Source organism: Vombatus ursinus, unplaced genomic scaffold (genome assembly GCF_900497805.2).
Source record: "Vombatus ursinus unplaced genomic scaffold, bare-nosed wombat genome assembly UNPS02011767.1, whole genome shotgun sequence".
Classification (NCBI taxonomy): domain Eukaryota; kingdom Metazoa; phylum Chordata; class Mammalia; order Diprotodontia; family Vombatidae; genus Vombatus; species Vombatus ursinus.
Window position 1 is genome coordinate 2,360,568 of NW_020951545.1, and position 13,756 is coordinate 2,374,323.

Sequence of the window (13,756 nt, forward strand, 5' to 3'; positions counted from 1 at the left end):
CCTCAAATTTTTAGATGAGAAAACTGAAGAGTGAAAGGACTATATTTTGCCTTATTTTTGTTAATCCCCAGATCTTAGTAGAGTGGTTAACACATAGTAAGCAATTAATAAATGCTTGTTGATTTTATTTGACTTTATGTTACTTGACTTGTAATGACTTACTCGACATAACTTCTCAGTGTCAGAGCTAGGACTTAAACTTTGGTTTACTGCCTACAAATACAGGACTCTTTTTCTATGATAGAGCCCTCTATATAATCCATTACTGATCTAGAAGACATTCTCTGCTACCAAAAAAAGAACCCTGTCAAAAGGAATCCAGAAAAAGTTAGGCCAATGATCTATGACTTTCTATCATTTCTTTCATTGTACTCTTTGATTTTTATTAAAGTAATTGAGGGTAGATCACTACCTAACTACTAAGGATACTTCATTAACTTTATAATCACAGACCTGGTAAATCCTTTAAGCTCTGACAGAATCTTTACTGGGTCACCAAAAAGGAATGAGCGCCTTACCTGTCAGAGGGTGATGGTAACCTCAAACCATTTATTTTCCTTATCAAATCACTACTACTTTGCTTATTACTAACCACTACTGCTACTGTGAGGCAGCTGTGTGGAACAGGGCATAAAGCACCAGGCCTAGATTCAGAAAGGCTCATCTTCTTGAGTTCAAATCTGGGCTCAGACACTTATTAGCTGTGTGACCCTGGGCAAGTCACTTAACCCTGTTTGCCTCAGTTTCTTTATTTATAAAATAAGCTAGAGAAGGAAATGGCAAACCACTCCAGTATCTTTGCCAAGAAAACCCCAAATGGGGTCATGAAGAGTAGGGAAATGACTGGACTACAACAACTGCTACCATGCCTGCCTCTGTGATCTTACTAGGTTTGTTACTTGGTGCAAGTCAGAAACCTTTTGAACCTCACTTTCTGCATCTGTAAAATGAGGAGGTTGCATGCTTGAATAAGTATATGTTAATTCCTGTTATATTCCCAATAATATGTTATATAAGTATGTCATATACTATTATATTATATTATACTTTTATATATTATTATAGTATGCTGTTATATTATATATGTATATATATATATGTGTGTGTGTATATATATGTGTGTGTGTGTGTGTGTGTGTGTGTTATATTCTCTGGATATCTACATTGCATGTTGTGCGATTATTGCTCTTTGATCTATCATAGATTGCCCCCAGAGAGACAATTAAAAAAAAATTTAGTTGGTCCATTGATTTGTAGAGCAAAATGCACCAATTAAACAGTTTATAAATTTATCTAAATAGTACAGAGGAATCAGGCATTAGATAACCATAGAGCCCCTCCTCAATTCCTTTGTTTAAGCCATGGCTTAAGAGGAACTGATTCATTCATCCTTGTATTTGACAAAACGTTTCTCAAACACCTGCTGTTTATAGACCTATATGCAGGTGCTTGGGAAATAGATATGGTTTAGGTAAGATGTAACTACTGTCTTTGTGGACCTCATAGACAAATGGGATTTTTGATCTGGACCTGAGGGAGCTAGGTAGTACAGTGGATAGATTGCTGGGCTTGGAGTCAGGAAGACCTAAGTTTAAATCCAGCCTCAGACACTGACTAGCTGTGTGGCTTTAGGTGAGTCACTTAACCTCTATTCGCCTCAGTTTCCTCAGCTGCAAAATGGAGATAATAATAGTTGTTGTGATAATAAATACAGGTTGTTGTGATGATCAAATGAGATAATATGTGTTAAGTGTTTAAAGCAGTGCCTGGTACGTAGTAGGTGCTATATGAATGTAAGCTATTATTATTTCTTCAATGTGGGAAACCTCTGGTGAAGGACCTTCTTGATAACATGAAAACTTGGCAAAATTTTAAGTGTAAAGACTCCTTCAACTTTCTGGGTAGTCTTCCCTGAAAGCTAATATAAGGTTTATGGAAGAGAAAATGGGGCTGGTCTGAATCTGCCTCTCTATTATTCACACAAGAAAGTATTTTTACCTACCACCCTCTTGCCGAAAGGGAAAGCTGTCAATTATTATGTACTGAGAACCTAGCATTTGAGTTGGGTACTTTACAATACAACCTTCTCTGACAATATTGAGTATAAATAATGATATCATTGGGAATCCTAATTGTGGAATGAAATGAGCTCTTAATGGCTTCCCACTCCTTTTTTTTTTTTTTTAATGAATTTCCTGGAATTTCAAACTATAGTAAATAAAGGGTCATTCCTTTTAGTAGGAGAAAGGGTGTGTCCCCAGGCTCACATTTAAGCTGCTGTACCTGCATCTTTATTGGACTGTGAATGGACCATAGCGATTTTGGTTTTCAAATATATAAATATAAAGTATCTCCTGACAGTCAAAAAATGAATCAGCTAAATCTCAGAATATATTGCGCACCCACGAATGGTAATTAATTTTTATTGAACAAAGCCCCCATATATAAAGCATTAGTTGATTTGTGTAACTCAGTCATGTTAGTTGTCCAAGGATAAAATATTATAGTGATTTGATAGACTAGAAGAAAGATTTTTAAAGAATATGCAGCCACAGATTTTTGGTTCAGATTCCACCTGCCCCCCAACACACACACACATTTAAAAATGTATAGAACAGGAAATGACATCTAGGTAGCATCCATGAAATAGCTTAATTTCTGAGAATTTCCAAGTTCACTGAACCACCTTCGAGTTACCCAGAGTCACAAAGAGTTGCTGCTGCTAAACCTCTCATAAGCCCAGTCAAGCTCATGATCCCCTTCTTTAATAATAAATTTAGAATCCTTATTAGAAAATGTGCCGCAGTCTAGCACTCGGAGATAAACTATGTTGCAGAAGTCTCTCTCTCTTGAAAAAAAAAAAAAGACAGAAATAAGTTGCTTAATAAAGTCTAAATCATTCCTTAGGTTAGCTAATAGAAGCACCCGTGGTTATAAAATTAATCAGTCCCTGCTATTACAGCAAATTGGGGAAGATTGTATTGACACATCTTCATCTGCATGTCTCATCAGAGGTGTCCATGCCATTTAGCTACAAAACCCTGGAGGCTTTACTCTGCACAGAATCTTATAATACTTCAATTAAGGGACACCAAGCTGCCAGCCAGACAGCAGAGCATTTATTTCTTGATGACTCCTTAAGTTGTGCCACAGGCCTATCATTAAGAGAATATTTTTCACAGCAGGTTGCAAAGATCCTCATGCCATTAAAAGGAATTGAAAAAGCATCAATTTGTTGTTTCCACCTAACACAGATATTTTTCATTGCTGGAACAGCCATGAAAAACAATCTGTTTTATTGCATTCTGAAAAGATCACATGAAGTACACAGAGAGATTTATTTTAAGTATGACATTAGTATTAAAACCACTGGGAAAATGTAGTATTTGAAATAAATATTTAGGAAAACAAAGTATCAAATAAGCTGTTTTTAAACTGAATTATCCGTAGAATTTTATTAATACCTTAAATCAGCGATCTCAAATGCTACAAGGGAAATCATCTCAAAGAGAGGACAAAGGACGGCACTGGATAGCTATCGCTAAAGATGACGGGTTCAGATACAGAGGCAAATCTCAAACCTGGTCAAATCAAAAATCAGAATTGTGTTGAAAAGACAAGGAACCAAATTCTTCTTCCAGGGAACTTGGTAGGAACATTTTTGCTTGTGAGTTATCTGACCTTGTGAGTTCAATGTTGTTATTGGGCACTGGTTGTAAAATATTTACCTGTATGTGTATTCCCCTTTATCAAAGTGAGGTGAAACACTTAATTCTTTCCACTTTTTGTATCAGGTCAGCTATTTGACTAAGGGTGATTATTTGATATTATAAGATACTCAAAAGATATTCCCAGAAAGATATAAGGACTTTCTAAAAAAAAAAAACAAACAACAAACAACAACAAAAAAAAAAAAACCAAAAAACTTAATGTCACCGTTCCTGGCCTGGTCACCCAGAGAAATTTTTGCTCTAAGAATAAAATTCAAAAATAACAATAACAATGACGACAACGATGGTGATGATGATGATGTAATGGTTCCCTTTCTGGAGTGAGATTTTTAAACTTGCTGCTGTACAGTACCAGTAGTTTGCAATAGGATGTTGAAAGAATAAATTTCATGTTGCACTTTAAGATTTCTATAGTGTTTAGGGCTTTTTTTTTTTATTATTATTGTCATGGTAGTGACAATTCATATTAGTAGATGTAGGCCTCTGAATATATTTACTTGTATAGGAGATGTTGAAGAATTTTTAAACTTTATTATCAACCTATATACTTTCTCTCAACTCTTATCAACCCAGTGATACCGCTCATTGGACTTTAATTCACTACGTCCCAAATCTTGAATATCATCTTAAGTCAAAATGCTGCCACCTTCTAAATCTCCCAAACCTTGCTCTGATGTTATTATATTGCCCTGTTTATAGTCCCTCTTCTATCCCCAACATACTCAGAGGTCTGCTATAGATGCAGACCTACTCATATGAATTATTTTTCCACTCCTGTGTACCCATACTTTCTTCCTTTTCCTTTTCCCCCACTCAACTAATTTCTCTTTCTATTCCGTTCTCCCTTTCATCTCATATTTTTCTCTTTTCCCTTTTAATCATTCCCTCCCATTACTCCCACCTTTTTGCTATCTACTTGCTTTTTTCTACTCACCAAACCTGTCAACACTTTTTCACCTTTCCAAGCAGCATTGTTATAGTAGTGGTAGTATTCCTCATGGGTCACTTTTTCCAACTTGCCCTCACACTGGGAGAGTTTAACTACTACACCACGGGATTTTCAGGGTAATTCTCAGGGACTCAAGGTTTCTAGGACTCTAATTCATGTTCTAGTTCTAGAACTTCTAGTTTATGATTCCCCCAACAGTGACTTTTCTATTAATGTCAGTCATCCAGACTCCAATTAACTTTCAGAAAAGGGTACTTACTAAGGTGATTCAGTAAGAAGAAATCCATACTCTCCCACAAGTATATGCAGGTACATGGGAGAATAGGCTCTAACTGTAGAAAGGACATGAAATTAAAGGGTAAACTCACAACTTCTGGTGAATGAAATCCTTCTTTCTCTGTGTAGAGTTCTTATGAAGTTCCCCTTCTGTGAAGCTTTCTGTTGGACAATCTGGTCTCCAAGTCTCTGTTGAGTCCATAATCAGTGTTCTCTGGTGCAAGGGGTCACACTCACTGATGCTGCTTTCTTCATCAGATGGCTATCTTTCTCCATTTGTCCTCACTGTGTCTCTTTCTTCCCAGATAGATATAATATCTCCTAATAGTACAATCTCTGATGAAATGGTCAATTAATGGAGGAAGAAAGAGAGAGAGAGAAACTCTGTCCTCTCTCCTGGTTCTCCTCTAATTTTGAGACTAAACTCTTCTAAATTGGAGTATTTATACCATAGACCAGTCTACTGCTGGAGTGACTAAGTGCTTAAATTCCTTCAGCTATTTGGAGCCTCCAGAGTCATGGTTATCTTACCAGTTATTTACTTCTTGACCTAATCAAAGAGGTTTAAAATTCATGAAGAGATCACAGATTATAGGTTATCTCCTTTAATCAAAATCAAATGAGATACTATTTGTGAATCACTTAGCACAGTTCCTGGAACATAGTAGTTGCTAAACTAAGTTTTATTCCTTCCCTTTCCCCTTTCCTTTACAGATTTTCAAAACCTAACGACTTCTATTTTGATTGATTGATTGAAATAGAGGTGTAGAACTCATTTCCTTACAGCAGAGAAAGTACATTCAAAATCATAACCTCTGACTCATGCTGGTTGTGTAACAACCTTGGTCAGGTTGCATTAACTTCGTAGGGCTCTAGGCAAACCTCTAAGACTTTAAGTTTAATTCTGGAAGAATGGGCTGAATGGAAAAGGATGGAATTTGATAAAGATAAATGTGAAATCTTTTATTTAAAAAAATAACTTCACAAGTACAGAATGGATGGGATGTGACTAGAAAGTACAACAATGTGGCAACAATTTAAGGATTTGGACTGCGTGACCTTGGAGATCACAAAATTTGAGTTGGAAGGAACATGAATGGCCATCTAGACCAGGCCTGCACAACCTACAAGCCACTTGCAACCTACCAGAAGATTTTGGGCAGCCCATGAAAAATGTAGAGGATGTAAAAGAAAGTAAAGATGTAACAAATGCGTTGTCCATGCGCCATTTAACCTGCCTTCCCCTCGTCACTATTGTGCCCATCATGTAATTTTGGCCGGGTGGGTTGCCACTGTGCACTCTCTCTCCTGAGTGTCATCTGATCCATGACAAACAACCATCGTCATTTTGTCTTTGTTCTGAGAGAAGCGAGAGTCATATTTTTTCTTTATGTTTTCGGTCATTATTGATGCTGAACAACAGGGACAAAGTAAGTGCAGCCGTGCGTCAACGCAGCTGATGCCGGCTATGTGATGAGTGACAACAATGTGAGGGCTTCTTCCCATTCCTCCTTGCACAGCCACCCTCCAAGTTACATGAGTGTCTGGCACTCTCTCCAAAGTCAGACGATCAGTTCAGCATTTCTTTGTATGTGAGCAGCTGCTGTGGAGATTATTTGGTTCTAACATTATAGTTTTTGGGGTGACTTTGTAAAACGGGTGATAAAAAGAAATGGAAGATTTAATCAGAACATAGAGTTTTTAATCCAGAGTGGACAAATTAGATACTTGTTTACTTACACAAGAGACAAAATATTGTACCTTACTTGCCAAAAAGTAATAGCTGTTTGGAAGGAATACAATCTTTGTTGCCATTTCGAATTTAAACATCCTGACTTAAGCAAATTGGACACCAATAAAAAACAAGTTATAATTATTGAAAAATCACAATGGGGAACAATGGTTTTTCAAGAAAGTAAAGTCAGAAAATGAGATGGCTACTAAGGCTAGTTTTCACATTTCTAAGGAAATCAATTTCAAACATGATTCCAGAGTATGATAAACTGCTGACAAGAAGTGTAATACGTTCCATTAACTAAATGTAAACAGTAAGAAAACCTGAAAAAATATATTAAAACTTGTATTGCTTGGCAAAGTAATTTTTTAATATTAATGTGATTTCATGGTGAATAAAAATCTTAGGTAATAAGTGTAATTAATTGATATTAATTGAAATTTCCCTATTTAAAAAATATGGTTTATTTGCAAAATAGTTTAATCATTAATTATACCTTTACTTGGAAAGTGAACTGCTAACAACCTATCTGCAGCCTGAAGAAGTTTAGTCTATTTTAATTTTGGCCCCTCCTACTGCCAAGTTGTGCTAATCTAGACTAATCCATACACAAAAAGAAATCATATCATAACATAACCAACAAGTTGTCAGCCTCTGCTCAAAGACTTTCAAGGAAATGGAACCCAACAACCAATCAGTCAATAAACATTTATTAAGCACCTACAATGTGCCAGGCAACTCATTCCACTTCTGGATCATTCTAATTGCTAGAAAATTTCACCAGACATGAAACTTAAATCCTGTCAAAAAAAAAAAAAAGGAAATGCTGTTCTTCTAGCATTGACCTATTCTTGATGAAGCCATACATACTGGCTCTTTGTGATCACTGCTTCCCTTTCTAGATGTTATAAAAAACCTCTTTCATGATCGTTTCTAGAATTTTCCTAGGAATTGAGGTCAGGATCACTAGCTTGTAGTTTTTAGACTCTATTCTCTTTCCTTTTTTGAATAAGAATTCACAAGAATAATGTTCAGCTAGGTCAAGTAATCTGAGCCCTCAGGGTCATATATAAATTATCAGTTGAGTTGGACTAACTGTGACATTCCAATAAGAACTCTGTGGTGGAACCATGTAGGGGAGAAGGAAAGTTTTTGGCTTTGCTTTTGATGAAGTTTCCTTCCCCTAAACCCTAACTTTGGCTAGAAGGGGACATTTCAAGCTTCAGAATCTTCCAGAAGATTTTGGACTTCCCATTTCCATCAGTGGAAATCATCTTAGTGGCAATGATGAATCATCTGATGGCAGTATCTGCACTGGCAGCCAAGGATAGATGGACTCAGATAAGCACGCTGAAGTGTAATTTTTTTGAGTGCCCCATCAATGGGGAAAAAGGAATTCCCTAAATCAGGAGCTATAAGTCGCCTTTTTGCCATTGGTGCTTTCCAATCCTGAGTCTAATTTCCCCTTGGACTTTTTACTTGCTGAAGAACATCATAGACTTGGATAGGTGTGGTAAATGTTTTACAAAGACTGTTCTTAATACTTCACATTAGTAAATACCCCTTTCTAAAAGCTGCTTAAGGCTGCCTAATGAAATGCTTCTCAACTTGTGGAGGAAGTATGTCAATGGGGGATCAAGCCAATGTCATTGGAAAATAACCCCTCCCCTCAGAGGTATCTATAAAATTCTGAAGTAACCATAGTGGGGAGATATGAATTTATCTTTGGGAGTGGGAGTTGTAATAAGAACACTCAGATCTTAAATAGGCTACACCTAACTCAATAAAAATCAAAGGTTCTATTCCTATTTACAAAATCATAGAATCTTAGAGTAGGGGGGAACTCTAGAGGACAACTAGTCTTAACTATGTATTGGATTTAGAAAGGTGTGGAACTGATTGTCCATAGCTTTAGAAAAAAAGGAAAACTACATATAAATAGAAGCGTTTCTCATTCATCTCAGTTGCTTGCTCACTGGTGATATGAAAAGAATGTGAAGAGAGCTTATGTACTTATTTTAGATCTAATAACCAATTATTGACATAAAAGGTTTGACATCATTTCATATGGTTGACTGGAATTCCTACTCATAGCCAACCATCTACTAAAGCAGAGATATAGCAAACACAGCCCCAAACCAATAAGCTGCCTCAATTAAAGAGAAGCTCTGCTCCAGGTGAAGCACCACTTAAATCAGCAACCATGGCCACAATTCCATTGGTTTAATGGCTATTTCTTTTTATTGCTAGTTTTGTGGCAGAGAGAAGATAAAGACATAAGGATTCAGGAAAATAAAGACACAAATAAGAAAGGAAAAACAAACAAACAAACCACAAAGCTGTAAGGAGGAGGAGGAGGAGGATTAGAAGGAAGCATTTTTTGTTGTCCTTGTTTCTGTCTTCAAAAGAGAAATGCATCAATGGAAATTAAAATGGAGAACTCAGCACCAGGCAGATTTGGTTGATGTCTTTCTTGTGTCTTCTGACATGCAATTCAGTTACTATATTAGCTCCTTACAACACAGTAGGCAGTGGCCAAAAATGGAGAACAAAGAACCTTAATGTGACTGGCTTTAACCTGGGAACAAGATATTTTAGCACTGAAATAAAATTAGATACACCAGAATCTCTCAAACAGAAAGGCAGCATAGTTTAGTAGAAAGCACACAGACCTGAGGCTAAATCCTGGCTCTGAAATTGACTAACTACCTGAATTTGGGCAAATTGCTGCACCCCTTGGCCTCAGTTTCATAATCTGTACAACTGGACTCATAATACTTCTACTAGAGGCTTAACAGGTTGCTGTGAGGAAACATCAATCAATCAACATTTATTAAGCACTTCCTATGTGTCAAGCACTGTGCTAAGTACCAGGGATGCAAAACAAGGCAAAAGATAGTCCCTGCCCTAAAGGAGCTTGCAAAGCATCTACATTCCTTATTTATTTAGAGGTCTAACTTCTCCTCCTGGAATACACATTCCTAAATATTGTTCCAAGTACCTGGCATGGCACCTTGAGTGCAGAAGGTATCCCATAAACATCCACTGAATAAATATAGTCATGTACAATTGTCAGTTATTATATACATTTTTAATGCACTATATGCTAGTTTGAGTCAGAAGCCTGAGAGAACAGCACCAGCCTTTCAGTGTCCTGGTTATTCTCATACTTTGGCCCACCAGGAAAATACTTCAATAGCCTGAACTCTAGTCCTCCAAGCCAATAAAATCTTGATGAATGTTTCAATGACTTTTAAAAAAATAACTTGCGCAGTCTTCATAGATAGGGCATTCAGAAAAGTTAGCCCAGCCTATACAGCAGGGCATTGGCAGTGCTGGTTCTATCATCTCTTCTATTCTCCCAATTCTCATCTGAATGTGCCTCTCCTGAAGTTTTAAAACTCTTGGAGTCCGCTGGCACTAAAGTAGTGATCACTGTAACATGACTTTCCAGGTTGGGGTATGTAAAAAGAATAAGGTACTAGAACAATACTTTTATGGTAAACTGAAAAAAGTTATGGCCACAAGTAGAGAGACAGAAGGACTAATTTCAAGGCCTCTGAAATTCCTCTTCCCACAGTGGTTTATAGTCATGAGTCTAGGGGAAGGGAGAAAAAACATCAAACAATAGCAAATGAGCTATAACCTTCCTTTCAGCAAGAAGGAATGGTGGGAAACATTTTTTTTTATTTTTATGGCATTTCTAGTAAATAATTATCAGCTCAAAACCCAGAATGCTTTATCTCCTTGAAACTAAATTTGATTTGTTACAATCATTCCAAGTCAATGTCCTCTTTGCTTACTGCTCTATTTCAACCAAATAGAACCACTACCTTCTCCAGTCATTCCCAGAAATGGTCAGCTCCCTCCACCCCCATGGCCAGGGTCCATTCCAGGAACAAATGATGACATGGTCTCAACTATTTATCAATATCCGAAGCTATTGGTCCATTTCTGGAAATACTGCATTTGGATTGACACATCAATGAAAACTTGGAAAAGCAAAATAGTTTACTTGCTCAGCATGGACTCCAAAGAGTATCCATTAAAGCAGAGACATTATTCTCCAGAGAGCTGGGCAAGCCTGTCCATAATATGGAGATATGTAAACCAATTCATGAGATTTAGTCAATTTCTGCAACAATTTCCTTCTAAATAGTATGGTGAACATCAATAAAAGCTCATTCATGCTGGACCTTTGGTAATAGACTTACAAGTAGATTTAATGTAATTTGTTTTTACATAATATAGGCTAATAAAATGCATCATTTTTCTTACCCAGTTCACAGTTGGAGGATTTATCTTTAAGGCTTTTTTTTCTTTGCTAGGGCCAGACGCTTTCATTTTAATCTGCGAAATTTTGTCTTATTCTGGTAAAATTTGTCAGCTAGAGAGCTGAAGTGCTTCAAACATCCCAGTAATGGTACAGTAAATTACATTTTCTCATTTAGAACATTGTAATAGATTTCTCTACAGAGTGATTTATCATGCAACAATTAGGAACCCAGGGGAATTAGATGACCATTTTAAATTTTATCAGCTTGTTTCAATAAACTGTTAATGTGACCCTAATGTTTGGGAAGCACTTTAATATAATCAGATTTCGGTTGTTCAATCTACTGACATTAATGGCTACCTCATTAATCATAGTATTCTCCCTGAGACCTTCGAGGCTGTGCTAAGTTCAGTGGACCAGTTCTTACAATAATAAAAACAACAAGCAATTTTCAACAGGGAAATATTTTCACTTTATCTACAAAACAAATTCTTGTTATTCCTTAGGAGATGACAGGGATAATTTGAAACTCAAGTTTACCACCACCCTCCCTCAAAAATTAAAAAAAAAAAGCTATTTATGAAAGATCCTTAACCTAGGGTATGTGAACTTGTATTTTTTTTCTATTTTGATAATTGTATTTCAATAAAATGGGTTTCCTTTATAATCTTATGCATTTTATTTTATGCGTTTAAAAATATTCTTCTGAGAAGGGTATATAGACTTCACCATGCTGTCAAGGGATTCAGGGTGTTTGAAGAAGTTTAAGAACCCCTGCTTTAGACAACTCTCAAACTGAGAAATTAAATCAAGATATCCTATAACCATGAACTATAGTTCTTCTCTATCATAAAAATATAATCCTACAGGATCACAGGACCACAGATTTAGGACTAGAAGGGTCCTCAAAAGTCATCTAATCCAACCCCCTGATTTTACAGGTGAAAAAACTGAGGACTTGGAAGGCCAAGTTACTTTCCAAAATCCCATAAGTGACTTCACAGCTGAGCCAGAATTTGAACTCAGGTCCTAATTTCAGTGCTCTTCCATTGCATAATAACTCTTGAAATACATCAGTGTATGTGTGTGTGTATGTGCATGTGTATGTGTGTGTGTATAATAGATAGATAGATGACGTATATGTATCTACACAATACATTTATGTATATTTCTATATATATATGCTCTCTGTGTATGTATTTAAATATATGTATGTATTCTATATACATATATACATATATTGGTATGTACAGTATGTTTTTATATTTCTATGTATATTTCTGCATTTCTCTCTCTCTCTCTCTCTCTCTCTCTCTCTCTCTCTCTCTCTCTCTTTCTTTCTCTCTCTTTCCCCACTACTAAATTTCAAGGTCAGGAAAAAAATATGTGTGTGTATGCATATATATATATACATGTATATGCACATACATATCTAGATAATGTTTATACATATGCACATGTAATGCATATATATGCATATTCAGAACTTGGAGGAGATCTAGAGGTGGTCTAGTTAAATAGGCCCAATATTCTAGCAGCTTGATGGAATTAGAATTAGAAAGGAATTAGATATTCTTTCTCTTTATCTTACCAATGAGGAATCTAAAATCTAGAGAGGTTAGGTGATGTTCCTAACTAAGGTCATATAGCTATTAGACAGAGAAAGAATTTGAACTCAAGCCCTCCGGACTCCAAGTTCAGCTTTCTTTTGGCTGTGCCAGGTTGCTGGCATTTTCTGAATTCCAATGTATCATTCCTTTCACCATGGTTCACTTGTCTTTTCTTTTTTGTAGACACACTCTACCACAGTAGTACCATTATTTCCTACTCTAAAATGTGTTATTTCATTTTATCCTATAACTGGAAATAAGGTCATGATTACACCTGCTTCAAAAAGTGTGTTTCCTTCTTATTAATTAAGTGTTGTTTAACTTAACAAGATAGAACCAGTGCTAATTTGGAATCTGGGAATCCAGTGCAACTTCTCCAAAAGCATTTACAAAGATGACATAATCAAATAGTAGCTACAAAACATTCCTTCTCCCTCCAAAAATTTTAGGGTACATAATCCCATAGGTAGACAGTATATTTATAATCTATAAAGTATATATGTAGGTATATATGTCTAAACACATATATACACACATATGTATCTATACTATATACACGCATATATATACTATATACACACATATGTGTGTTTACTATATACACACATATGTATATACTATACACACATATGTATATACTATATACACACACATATATTTTAGAGAGTATATTTATAACATGTGTGTATATATAACCTATAAAGATGATATATGTATATATAACCTATAAAGATGATACACTATAAAGATGATACACTATAAAGATGATAAACCTATAAAGATATTATGTATAAAAGAAATTAACCCAAGAGTAAGTTTCACAAGGACTCTACGTTGAGAAAAAAGTGAGAAGTGCTTAGTGTCTGAGCAAGAGGTAGTTGTGGTGTAAATAGAGGGAAAGGGATGAATGCAAGATACATTGGGAAGGTAAAATCAACATACCGGATAGTAGTATAGCTCAGATAAGACGCTCTATCTCCAGATTTTTTTTTCACTGATTGTCTCCTAAATTTCCCTCCTCAGATTCCCTGACTTCCTCCAGATCCTGGATAAAATCCAGTCTTCTATGAGAAGCTTTTCCTGATTCCCCTTAATGTTAGTACCTTCCTTCTATCAAATAAATGTTATTATATCTATGTAATTATATCTAACTAGCTATACACATGTATATATGGATGT